Raw genomic sequence first — 14167 nt, forward strand, 5'->3', positions numbered from 1 at the left:
TCAATTTGTGCATGCAAGAGTACACAAACATATAAATATGTCACTACATCTTCATTATTTGGTTGACAAAAAGAATATAACTCCCTTCTTGAATCACTATAATCTCTTTTCTCTTTACAATTTCATCCAACCAAGTGATCATGAACTCTTTCATATTTTCTTGATTCGATCATACTTGATATGAGATCAATTGAAGCTCAATGATTGAAACAACCAAGACTCTTATATTTGTAGATTTTGAATTCATCTTCAAAGAACTTGGGAGGACCTTGTTGAAACACTTAGAAAAAGAGAGCATTAGAAACACAAGGGAGGGTTTCACAAATGATGATCCTTATATGTGGATGACAAATGAATCATCATTATTGAAACCCAAAAGGATAGACTAAATTCCTTTAAATAAGTGCACACATATAGTTGATGTCAAAGTTATATGCACTATTGAACATTTTATATTGCGAGGAATTTAACCTATACTATGGTACATCCCACTAAGGATAGAATACTAAAAACAACTGAAGGAGAGGAAGTTTTCATACCTTGGCCTCTTATCAACTTCATCTTACTTTAGTTGAATAATATCCTTTAAGCTTGTGATTTATCCAATTTAAAAAAAGCACCATCTCTTAACATAGATTTTCTATGGATAAACTCAACACAAGAGATGGCATTAGTAGCACAAGCACTAGTTTCTTATTTAGCAACCCTTTATATGTGAAAGGCAAACGAGTTGCTAAAATAGAGAAACCTCATAATATGGACTAAATTTCCCTTGAGCCCTCATGCACAATATATTTTGAATGACATGGATAATATGCATGGTTATTCAATGAAGTCTAAAAGGATGACTTAATCCATATTATGATGAGTGTCTAATATAGAAGAATCAAATCCAAATTAACTAGATAGAGAATACATCACATAATTTTGGATTGTTCACCATATGATAATATTCATTCAACTTCCAATTAGACCTTTATTTCATAATCAACAACTGATGTATATCCTCAAGTGCTTCTTTTTCCTTAGTGGCTACACAAGTCACAAAAAGATAAGATTTGAAAATAATATGCACTTGAGATTCAGTTGTTACCACCCTAGCTACTATCTCCAAAGATGATTTATACATTCATTATCGAGCACCCAACTTGATCGATTGAAGGAGTGATCCTGCAAAACAAGTTTAAGCTTCATATCTTGGTACCCAATTTGAATTGGGTCCTTTGAGATTAGTAGTAAGAGCCTTGAGTACCCACACAATCCTTATTGTGGCCTTTATCTTTGTGTAGGCAACCACATATACTTGACAACCATCTTACATGGTTTCAAGTCAATATTTAATCACATAGATAAAAAAAGAGTTAAGAATAGGAGCCTTTTCTCCTTTTATTAATACATCGTTGTGTTGCCTTCTCGATGATGAACCTAGCTTGACCTTGGGTGCACCTAGCTTATTAAGGTTAATTGCACAAGCATTCATATCATAAAGACAAGTTATGCATGGAATTTACAACTTAGTGATCCAATTCAATGTGAAGCATATGGATACCGATTTAAGTAGATTTCTAAGATATGAAAATATGGGTTTCCAAATTTTAGAGAGTATGGATCACTAATTGTACCTTTTACAGTTTAAAAATCATATCCATGTTAGTGCATATGTATGTCATGAATATCAACAAAAAGATTCTTATGCACTTTTAGATTTAACGATAAGGGAATTTTAAACTGCATCAAGAGTAGCTATTTAGAAAACAAATATTACAATCCATATGAATGAGATACAAATTTACCATTTTGGATTGTCTTAGTATAGCTTACTCAAGGGAAACTTATTCTCTACGACACAAGATATATATAATGTGCTCCCACTAGATATGTGCATCAAGTATTTGAATGACTTATCAAATGCACTTTCAATTCAATGAAGATTCTCAAGAGGAGTACATTACATATATTGGTCAAGGCATGAAAAATTTGCAATGAATTAACTTATGCCTAAGAATACTTACCACCATATAGAATGTACCATTTGTTATACCAATTTGACAGATCTTACTATCTGTGGTGGTGTCACCTTAGTATTCTTCTTTTCATCATTTGTGGAGACTTCCTTCTTTGTTATCTCTTTTCCTTTTAAAACTAGTCGATAAAACACTTTGAAAAGAGGTATTAGTAGTACAAGGAAGTATTTAATGAATGATGATATCTATATATGAATGGCAAACAAATTATCATTTATGAGGCGTAAAGGCATAAATTAAATTCCTTTTAAGTTAATGCACATGGAGCAGTGAATTCACAATATGCACCAATTTACAAATTTAAGCCAAAAGGAATTTAACATTCATATTGACATTCATTTCCATAGAATATATTATTACCAATTGAAAGAATGCCACTTGGAAGGAACTACTATTGATCAACTACCAATTGAAGCAATTTGTTCCATACCTTTGCCTTGAGCATTCCTAATCTTTCTTTTAGGTGAAGATTAACCTTTAAAGCTTGTGATTTTACCAATTGAAAGAGCACAATCTCTACTTATGAATTTTCATGAAATATCTTAAAATAGATTGTATTAGTAACACAAGCAATAGTTTCCTATTTAGCAACCTCTAGTATATGAATGACAAGAAGGTTACTAAAACAAGGAAACCTCATGATATGAACTAAATTACCCTTACAAGCATCATGCATAACATCAATTGTAAAAAAAAGATGAAAGTAGCATGATTATTTAATTAAGTTTACATGACAAGTTTAATTCATAGCATGGTGAGTGATTAATGTAGAAGACTCAAAACCAATTTAAACAAGAATGAATATATCACATAGTATTGGTTCAATCTTCTTTGAATGTTGAATGGCACACTCCATTTGGGAAACACATTCTCATGTTGTGAAACTACATAAATCACTTAGATAAAAACATTAGTCTCACAACTCTAGTCATATAGAGAATTTCCCTTTTGGTAAGTGCTTTAAGAATTTGAATTTCTTACTTAGCACTCTATTCATTTAAGAACATGGGATAATCCTCTTTATGTCTAGGTCATGGCAATAACACGATAATTAATTTGAAATATGCCACAAGATACATATAATCAATTTAAAGCATGTAGATTGTCACAATATAAAAATATGAACTTGCAATCTACCATATAATTAGATCCTTTCCAAAGCAAGGTAAAGTCTTTTAAGTTCATTCTCAAGTGCTTCATTTTTCCTATGTGGCTACAAAAGACACAAAGGAATATAACAATTAAAAGCAATGTGCACTTAAGAATTAATTGTTACCATCCTTTGGATATCACTTGGTTGTAGGCCTTTTGCTTGATTCCCACAAAGGTTAATCCTTATTCCCTACAACACAAGTTCTTGCTAGAGATGAATATGAAGTTAGTGATATAACAATTCAATTCATCTTTGGGTCAATCTTAAAGGATAGACAATGTAAGATTGATAGCTTGAGATAAGAATTGAGTTAAACCGCTCAAGCACCCCAAAGCTTCATATCATCTCTAGGTACCTGCAAAACTTATTAAGTACATTTTGGTACCCATTTTTGGATGGGTCCACCAAGGTTAGCTAATAAGTACTTAGGCACCCAAATGGCCTTTGTGCTAGTTTTAGGTGAACTAATTTCCTTTCTAGCACAAGTGTCATTTTTGGGTCTCCTAAGCGAGTATGAATGAATTGACATGGTAGGCTTAGGATACTTAGTCATGGGACAATCCTTGCAAAGGTGTCCCTTTCTTCGGCAAGTGTAGCAAATATGATTTTTAATTTTGCAAGACTCCTTCTTGCCTTGCTTCTTGTTTGCTACATGGTTAGTGAGCCTCTTTCTTTCCAAATTTAAGCCACTATCTTTTATGTAGGGACATGACTTAATCTCATGTCCCTTCTCATGACATTGATAACACTTTCTAGTGCATCTTCTCTTATTTGAAAGAGTGGCTTGTTTGTTACCTTGTGTGGAGCATGTGGAGGCGTGGTTGAGGCACTTGTCATGAGCTTTGTCTTTCTTCTCTTGATGTTTGCTCATGCCTTTCTTGGAAAGCTTGATATTCTTTTGAAGGGGTTTTGTGCATGCTACGGTTGTCCCCTTCTCAAGCTTTTTCACCATATTATCACGGTTATCTTGAGAAGGTTGAGCATGACATTTTCCCTTCAATTGAGTCAAGCTCCTTTTTAGCCTCTCATTTTCTTCCTTGAGCTCATTGTTTTCTTTTGCATAGGAAACATTACTTGTTCCTGAAAATTCTAGCTCAATGGAAGATTGGCTTTCTTGAGAGCAACATTTGTTAGCACATGATAATATAGTTTCTATATGAGTACATGTGCATATGTGAGGTTGGTAGGATTTCAAATTAGTTAACACAACCTCATGAGCCATTTCTAACATGATATGTGAATCCATAAATTTATTATGAGAGCACACAAGCTTATCATGTTTTTCTTGCAAAGCTAGATTTTCAATATTTAGCTTTTCTACCGTGTTCTTGAGCATAGCATTTTTATTTTCTAATTGAGCAATATATGATGAATGATTAATAGTTTTAATTTGCTCAATTGAAATGTCTTCATACCTTTGGACCAAATCATCATGAGAGCACTTTAGCTTCTCATTCTCTTTGGTCAACTTCTCCAAGTCTTTGATTTTTTCGATGAGGATATCTTCTTGCTTATGAAGCATTTCCTTTTGTTCTTCCGCTCTTTTCATGAGTTTGAGCAAGCTCATCCGGTTCTTCTTGCTTAGTTGAGCGAAGAATTTTTGAAGATCTTCCTCATCTTCACTATCACTTTCTTGCTCCTCCTCATCCTCACTTTCGCTTTCACTATCACTCCCATTAGCAATAAAGCACATATGAGAAGTGGATTTGAAAGACGAACCTTGTGAAGAGGTGGATTCGTCGTTTGGTCTCCATCGATTATTTTCTTCTTCAATTTTGTTCTTCGCCTCATCTTCCTTCATTTTGAGGAACATCCTTTTGGCGATTCTCATGGCAAGATCTATTGCCCTAGGATCAACATCTGCACCAAAAGATAAAGTCGAGGCAACCTCAACTTTTTCAAGCTTAGAAGCACTTTCGATTCTTAGTCCCCCCGACATGATCTTTTCCTCACGCGGTTAAGCGTTAGAACGAGGATTAGGCTCCGATACCAATTGAAAGTTGCCTAGAGGGGGGGTGAATAGGCAAGTTAAAACTTTTTCAACAAAAACTAGAAGCAAACTGGGTAAAACTGAATTGATCTTAAAATTCACCCAGTTAACTTTGGAAATGAGATGTTCTAAATGATCCACAGGGTTCAAAGTAGTAGATCTGAGAAGGGCACTTCTCAAAATCCACACACCAAAAAGATATAAACAATCTTTCACGGAATGGTGAGAGAACGAAGAACACAAACAAACACAATGAGCAAGAACACAAGAGACACAAGATTTATCCCGAGGTTCGGTCACACCACCAAGGTGCCCTACTTCCTCGTTGAGGCGCCCACAAAGAGCCGGGTCTCTTTCAACCCTAATCCTCCCTTTGCCGACCACAAAGGTCAAGCCCACACAATAATCTTTGCTCAAACGAGCGGGTAATACAAACTTTCTTGTGGTCTTCCACAAGATTTGGAGACTCACAAGCGACACCTAGTCGTCTAGGAGCTAGAAGCTCCAAGAGTAATGAATCCACAAAGAACTCGATGTAGTACCAAAGCTCGAATGAAGAAGAGTAAGAGAGATTTGGAGATGAAGCACAAAAACCGCAGCTCTCAAACTCACTCAAAGATTTCTTCTCCAAAGATTTGAAATGGGAGAGGCAAGAGGTGTGTGAGAGAGAGTGGGAGGTGTTTCTCAGGTTGGGAATGAAGTTTTGTGTGTGCTCTTCTGTGGGGAAGAGTGTGGGAGGTGTATATAAAGGTGCTCCCAAAAGCTGGTGGCCGTTGGGGAAATCTGACTGAAATTCGGTTGAACCGGTTTCAAATTCGGTTGAACCGGATTCCACCAGTCGGTTTTCGGTTCACTGGCGGACTCAGCCGGACTCAAATTCGGTTGAACCGGTTTCAAATTCGGTTCAACCGGTTTCAAATTCGGTTGAACCAGATTCAAAATTCGGTTGAACCGGATTCAAAATTCGGTTGAACCGGTTTTCCAGAAATCTGCACATGACTTTTTCTGACAGGACTGACTGGCAGACTGGCAGTGACAGAGGGGAACAGTGCAGAAACCGGTTGAACCGGTTTTAGGTCCGGTTGAACCGGTTTTTGAACTATTGCACAGATTTTGAGAAAAACAAAGTGAAACCAGGGTAAAATGGAAGTTTTAGATCAAGGATTTTGAGCTTTAGTATCAACACCAACCTTCTTTTTGAATCCCCCTTGATAGTACGACGATTCCTATACTCAAGTTAAATAAAATATAATTAAGTAAACTCCTTGAGTCATTGGTGTCTCAAGTGTGATTTCTCCATGGTGTTGCTTCATAAGGATCACAAACATCCTTGTCTCACCTTTTGAAGCAAACACAAATAGAGCCTGTGACTTGTGCCATTTCACCATATATGAGTTCAAATCATGGCTTCAAGTCACCTTACTGATGCATCAACATGTTGTAACTCTTCATAGCTGATTAGTTCATCGACTTAGTGCAAGTACTCTCTTCTTCACCTTAGCCATGGTACCTCGGTCTACAAGCCGTCGCTTGGCCTTCACCTTCGCTTAGTTCCTCGAAGCCCTTTCCTTGCTATCTTCACCCTATCAATCTATTCTTGAGTCACATCCTATTGAGCATCCATTGAGAGAATCATTTCTTCAATATTGTGAACCTTGCTTGAATGTCATCTAGATATAACTGCTAAGATCAATCAAGCTCTAGTTTGATTCTCATATATTCATATATGGACTAATAGTAATATGGTCAAGCCAATTCACGATTCCTCATATCTTATTCACTTTGGCTTGACCAATCCTCTTAATCACTTCAACCTCTATTATGATCATATTTATGCATAGTGATTTATCAGGACTTGTCCATATATTCAAACCAATATAGAGACCATATTATATCCATTTGCATTGTCTCACTGGTTATTTGACCTTGTGTTGAACCTTGTTCACTGATCATTTACACTATTCAAGTATGTTCATCATACTGAATTTCCTGTTCAACACTTAGCAAACTTGTTAGACCTTTAAATGTGTTGTTATCCAAATCACCAAAACTCACAAAAGGGATGAATGCACTTTCATCATTTCTAAGGTTGTCTATTGTTTCATGGCAAGTGCTTAGCTCACTAGATAATTTTTGACATTTCTCAACTTCTAGAGCATAAGCATTTTTAACCTTAACATGCTTTTTGTTTTCCTTGATTAGGAAGTCCTCTTGAGAGTCCAAGAGATCATCCTTCTCATGGATGGCACTAATTAGTTCATTTAATTTTTCCTTTTGTTGCATGTTGAGGTTGGCAAAAAGAGAGCGCAAGTTATCTTCCTCATCACTAGCATTATCATCACTAGAGGATTCATATTTAGTGGAGGATTTAGATTTAACCTTCTTTTTGCCGTCCTTGGCCATGAGACACTTGTGGCCGACGTTGGGGAAGAGGAGTCCCTTGGTGACGGCGATGTTGGCGGCGTCCTCGTCGTTGGAGGAGTCACTTGAGCTTTCGTCGGAATCCCATTCCCGACAAACATGGGCATCACCGCCCTTCTTTTTGTAGTACCTCTTCTTTTCTCTCCTCTTGCCCTTCTTGTCGTTATCCCTGTCACTGTCACTTGATAATGGACATTTTGCAATAAAGTGACCGGGCTTACCACACTTGTAGCAAACTTTCTTGGAGCGGGACTTGTAGTCTTTCCCTCTCCTTTGCTTGAGGATTTGGCGGAAGCTCTTGATGACGAGCGCCATTTCCTCATTGTCAAGCTTGGAGGCGTCTATTGGTTGTCGACTTGGGGTAGACTCCTCCTTCTTTTCTTCCGTCGCCTTGAATGCGACGGGTTGAGCTTCGGATGTAGATGGATCATCAAGCTCGTTGATCTTCCTCGAGCCTTCGATCATGCACTCAAAACTTACAAAATGCCCGATTACTTCCTCGGGGGTCATTTTAGTATAACTAGGATTACCACGAATTAATTGAACTTGAGTAGGGTTAAGGAAAATAAGAGATCTTAGAATGACCTTAACCACTTCATGGTCATCCCATTTTACGCTCCCGAGGTTGCGCACTTGGTTCACCAAGGTCTTGAGCCGGTTGTACATGTGTTGTGGCTCCTCCCCTTTGCGAAGCCGGAACCGACCGAGCTCCCCCTCGATCGTTTCCCGCTTGGTGATCTTTGTAAGCTCATCTCCCTTGTGCGCGGTTTTGAGCACATCCCAAACCTCCTTGGCGCTCTTCAACCCTTGAACTTTGTTATACTCCTCTCTACTTAAAGAGGCGAGGAGTATCGTTGTTGCTTGAGAGTTGAAGTGCTCGATTTGGGCCACCTCATCCTCATCATAGTCTTTATCCCCTACGGATGGTACCTGTGCACCAAACTCAACAACATCCCATATACTTTTGTGGAGTGAAGTTAGATGAAATCGCATTAAATCACTCCACCTAGCATAATCTTCACCATCAAAAGTTGGTGGTTTGTCTAATGGGACGGAAAGTAGAGGTGCATGTTTAGAAATGCGAGGATAGTGTAGGGGGATCTTACTAAACTTCTTACGCTCTTGGCGTTTAGAAGTTACGGAGGGCGCATCGGAGCCGGAGGTTGATGTTGATGAAGTGTCGGTCTCGTAGTAGACCACTTTCCTCATCCTCTTTTGCTTGTCCCCACTCCGATGCGGCTTGTGGGAAGAAGATTTTTCCTTCTTCTCTTTGTGGTGAGAAGAAGATTTCTTCTCCTTCCCTTTGTTGGAGGAGCTCTTCTTCTTCTCCCTCCTCTTGGTGCGGGACTCTTCCGATGAAGTGCTCCCGTGGCTTGTAGTGGGCTTTTCGCCGGTCTCCATCTCCTTCTTGGCGTGATCTCCCGACATCACTTCGAGCGGTTAGGCTCTAATGAAGCACCGGGCTCTGATACCAATTGAAAGTCGCCTAGAGGGGGGGTGAATAGGGCGAAACTGAAATTCTCAAAAATAATCACAACTACAAGCCGGGTTAGCGTTAGAAATATAATCAAGTCCACAAGAGAGGGCGCAAAACAAATCGCAAGCAAATGAAGAGTGTGACACGTGGATTTGTTTTACTGAGGTTCGGTTCTCGCAAACCTACTCCCCGTTGAGGAGGCCACAAAGGCCGGGTCTCTTTCAACCCTTCCCTCTCTCAAACGGTCCCTCGGACCGAGTGAGCTTCTTTTCTCAAATCAAAGCCGGGAACAAAACTTCCCCGCAAGGGTCACCACACAATTGGTGCCTCTTGCCTTGATTACAGTTGAATGTTGATCACAAGAGCAAGTGAGAAAGAAAAGAAGCAATCCAAGCGCAAGAGCTCAAAAGAACACGACAAATCTCTCTCGCTAATCACTAAAGCCTTTTGTGGAATTGGAGAGGATTTGATCTCTTTGGTGTGTCTAGAATTGAATGCCTAGCTCTTGTAAATGGTTGAGAAGTGGAAAACTTGGATGCAATGAATGGTGGGGTGGTTGGGGTATTTATAGCCCCAACCACCAACTTGACCGTTGGTGGAGGCCGTCTGTTCGATGGCGCACCGGACAGTCCGGTGCACACCGGACATGTCCGGTGCCCCCGCCACGTCATCAGTGCCGTTGGAAATTGACCGTTGGAGTTCTGACTTCTGGGCCCGCCTTGATGTCCGGTGGCGCACCGGACATGCACTGTTCACTGTCCGGTGCGCCGGCATGGGCGACTCTGACTTCTGCGCGCGCTGCGCGCGCATTAAATGCCGTCACAGGTAGCCGTTGGCGCGAAGTAGCCGTTGCTCCGAGGATGCACCGGACAGTCCGGTGTACACCGGACAGTCCGGTGTACACCGGACATGTCCGGTGAATTATAGCGGAGCAGCCTTCACGAATTCCCGAGACTGGCGAGTTCCGGAGCCGTGCCTTCTTTGGAGCACCGGACACTGTCCGGTGTACACCGGACAGTCCGGTGAATTATAGCGTGCTGGCTCCAGGAAAAAAAACCGAGGCTGAGGAGTTCAGCGCGAGTCCTCTTGGTGCACCGGACACTGTCCGGTGCGCCACCGGACAGTCCGGTGCGCCAGACCAGGGAGTCTTCCGGGATGCCTTTAGCTCTCTATTTGAACCCAACTTTGGTCTTTTTAATTGGCTTGATGTGAACCTTTGACACCTGTATAACTTATTCACTAGAGCAAACTAGTTAGTCCAAAGATTTGTGTTGGGCAATTCAACCACCAAAATTATATAGGAACTAGGTGTAAGCCTAATTCCCTTTCAGCTGTGAACTGACTTTAGCCAGGCATTCTCGTGTACTCGAGATGAGTTGAGTAGCACACTCCAGGCAGCAACGCTCGAGTTAAATCACATGTTCTCAATGAACTGAAGAGCTTCTTCTAGGTAACCTCACCTGCATAGGAGATCTGTCATGCATTCGTAGTGCTTAGGTCGCATCTTAACTGAGCTCGAACCATTAGACATTGAACTGAAGTAGTGACAGGCTTCTCTGACGAGCCTGCCATGGCTACAAGCTGACAGAACCACAAGAGATACGCTATACCATCTTGTTCTATCCCCATGTGTGTCATCCTATCGTACAAGCTGACTTCCTATAAGTCGAGACCATTGTGGTTCAAAGAACAACATCGTTTGATGACACTGTTTCGAAGACGAGCTCGACCGAATAGACACAGCCACACTTGTTGTACATGTCCACTAAGGAGTTCCTGATAACGACATCTGCCTCGAACCCACTACCAGCAACTTGTGCGTGCGCCTGCATCCCCTGCTTCAGTAGCGAAAGCTCCCCCACACTCATCCACAACTAAGGAGTTCTTGACATCGATATGCATATCACAATGTTGGGTTGGCTTCATTTTGACTGTCGCCTGACATACATATATTTAGCAACACAAAAAATGTGTCCTCCTGTATGTCAGCATCATTATCTTTAAGCGACTGCTGCTCGACGGCATCAGACATGCCGACAGCGGTGGCCACATTAGCTGGTGGCTGTCGCTCCCCACGCTCATATGTGGATATGCTATTGTTTTTCTAGGTATGATTTATCCATTGTTCATGTAGTAATTGCCTTAGTAATTACTGCAAAGTAGCAATGGGAAAAGCTTACGAAGGGGTAGCTAGTGTTTTTTCATATTCTTTTAATAACCAAGTCATGCCTTCCCTTGTCGGATCCTATATAGGTTGACTTCTAAAGCTTTTCCCATACTATCATGTATAGAATGTTATATTCAGTGTGTGTCTGCCAATAGAAAAATCCGTCCAGAATTCCTTGATTTGCTATGGGTTCTAGAAAACAAAGTACCTTTGTAGCAAGGAGTCCTACCAAGCGAGTCTACTCCTCGTTCTTTCTCCTGGACAGCTTCATGAAGCTGGTATTTGTCAAGAACCTGCACAAGAACATAAAGTAACCACTTTAAGTGATTGCTTTAAAGTTTGAGCTGTTAAAGTGATACAATGGGGCCAGAAACAACATAAATAGTTGTGACGAGCAGCACCCGTGGCTTGATGTCGTTGAGGAAGGGCGGCGTCTCCAGGTGGCGGCGGTGCCAGACGGTGCGCTGCTCGTCCCAGTCGAAGATCTTGGGGCCCAGCGTGTAGGGCGGGTCCCTGAGCGACCTCGGCGGCGGGTCGGGGTCGTCGTCGCGGCGGGCGGAGGAGGACGAGGACGATGTGGTGGTGGTGGAGGCCCTGGACCTGGCGTCGTGGTGCTCGGCCAGCGCCCGGTGAGGGTGGGACATCCCACGAATTGCGGCCAGGGAACACATCTCAGCGAACACATCCCACGAATGGTGCCTTCTCTCCCCCCTCTCTCTCCTGATAGGGTAGCCAGCGGATTAGAGTGTAGTGGCGCCGCCATGCTCCTCCTCTGCCTCATGCTTGCTGGTGGTCAGGTGCCCTCGGCGTCAGTCTAGATCTCGTGCGGGCGCGGGCCGCCACACGGGGAGAAGAATGGGACGCCGGCAGGCGGGGGAGGAAGGTGGGAAGGGGACGACGGGCCACCACGCGGGGTGAGAGAAGAGGTGTGTGAGTCGGTTAGGGTTTACCACGCGAGGGGGAGCGCTCATCCGCACAGCAGTGAAGGAGCTCCTCCCCGTCTCCGCTGCAGGCCACGCCCAGTCTGCCACCGCCTGGATCCTTCACCAACCGGTCAATCTGCATATCTCCTTGCTTGATCTATGGATCCGCCACGAGATTCAGAAGAGGCGGGATGGGATTTCCGGTGGGGGTGGGCAGCGGAGGCTAGCGTGAGGGGGCAGGGGCTGCAAGGGAGGGGGAGGGGACGCGCGAGCAGGGGGCGGAGGGGCTGAGCGTGGGGAGGCGGGGGTGACGAGGCGGCGGACGCGAGCTGGGGCAGAGCATCGTGACAACGAAGGAAGGGGAGATGCGGGACGGGGCGAGGATCGCGGGAGCGGGGGCACGGCCGCACGGTGGACGCCCTCCTTAGAGACTTATGGAGTAGTAGAGATATAATAAAACACTTCAAATCTAGCGAAACATGGCCGATAGAGTCATAAAACACTCTAAATCTATGAGTTATAAGCTGACGAAACATAGCAGAAATATATAAATTGGCTATAAAGCACCGGAGAAAGGCCGAAAGTAATCGAAAACAAATAGTGACCAAGGTACCATGTTGAACTAATATGAAACTGCGAAAACAATATTCAGGATGCCACAAAACTATGACCCTCATCAGACATTTGACAACCCAATAAGCATAACAAAACTTAAAAGTATAGTTTATCATCGTATAACAGCATTGAGTTATAAAGAGTATAGAAAATAGAGAGTTAAGCAGTTAGGTATGTTCGGATAATAGTGCGTGTATTATGTCTTCTTCCCACTCATTGATGATGAATACAAAGATGTAGAAAATTATAATCTCAAACCCTACTGAACATCTAGACCCTTTTAGTTTTTCGTCATCTATTAGTATTGTGGGAGTTTTAGACTAGTAGTTTTCCCCCGTGAGCATCCAGAGGTGCACCGTGCACGTCAAAGAATCGGTATACCAATTCTTTAACGGTTGGTTGTAATCATCAGTGCACGAACCAACCAGACACGAACTATCGCCATCCAATGAAAGTATCATCAGTGACTACCGGCCGCAATGGCTCTGGCAGCGAGAATTGCCCGTGGTCTAGAAGTAATGTGACGGAGAATCAACTCCTTGTTAGAATGGCAGGTAGGGTTGAGTAGCCGATTTTGGAACGGATGGAGTACCCTTACACCCGCCATGTATCGATCTACTGAAAGTTTATTGCATCTGGAACACGTGCAGATGCGCTCCGAGAATACGCCATGCTGTTGCATCTCATCTTTGCTCACTAGGCGGGCCGTGCATGGCAGATTAGTTAGGAGGCGACAGTGGGTGGGGGCCCATCAGTCTATCTCGAGTCCTGACCGGCCCACCAAGCGGCGACAGTGGTGGCTGTCAACTGTCATACGTTTTGAGCCTGTCAAGAGGCTCCTGAAGTGTGTGTGGGTCGAAACCATGGGTGGTCAGTTCAAGCCAGCTCCGGAAGGTAGCGACGACTGCCGCCGCGTGCAGTGGCCGGCTTCGTCATGGCTCTCGCCTCTCGGGCGGCAGGGAATGGAAGCACCGTCCGGCGGCCACTGTTCACGGATCCGCCTACCATGCCATGTGTTTTGCCAAGAATGTAGTGGGCACTGCCAGCCCGACTAACGATGACCGCGGGTGCCAGTGTTGGGTACCGTTGGTATACCCTACCATGTGATTGTGAGCTGCAGCGATCCAGGTCTCTCGGGTCAGGCGAAAACGGAAAGCCCGGCGGCCCATCGTGCGATCGAATGCCCTTGGGACTGGATTAGAGATGTTAATGGAGAATTTCCCACCGGGTTATAGCATCCGAGACTCATTCCATCATATTTGACTCATCCCCATACCCATCTTCATACCCATCATCCCCATTCGGGTTTCAGGTCCCCAATGGATCCTCATCCTCAATTAAGAGATAACTAGGTACTAACAGCTAGTATGAACCATCCAGATTTCATACATCACCAC

General features: G+C 42.8%; 1 pseudogene; it reads right to left on the minus strand.

Annotated features, from left to right (window-relative positions):
- The window catches only part of LOC111589309 (pentatricopeptide repeat-containing protein At2g13600-like), a 31041-nt pseudogene extending 20108 nt beyond the window's left edge, over positions 1 to 10933 (minus strand).
- Between the last annotated feature and the right edge of the window lie 3234 nt (positions 10934 to 14167).

This window comes from Zea mays, chromosome 5 (genome assembly GCF_902167145.1).
Source record: "Zea mays cultivar B73 chromosome 5, Zm-B73-REFERENCE-NAM-5.0, whole genome shotgun sequence".
In the NCBI taxonomy this organism is placed as follows: Eukaryota; Viridiplantae; Streptophyta; class Magnoliopsida; order Poales; family Poaceae; genus Zea; species Zea mays.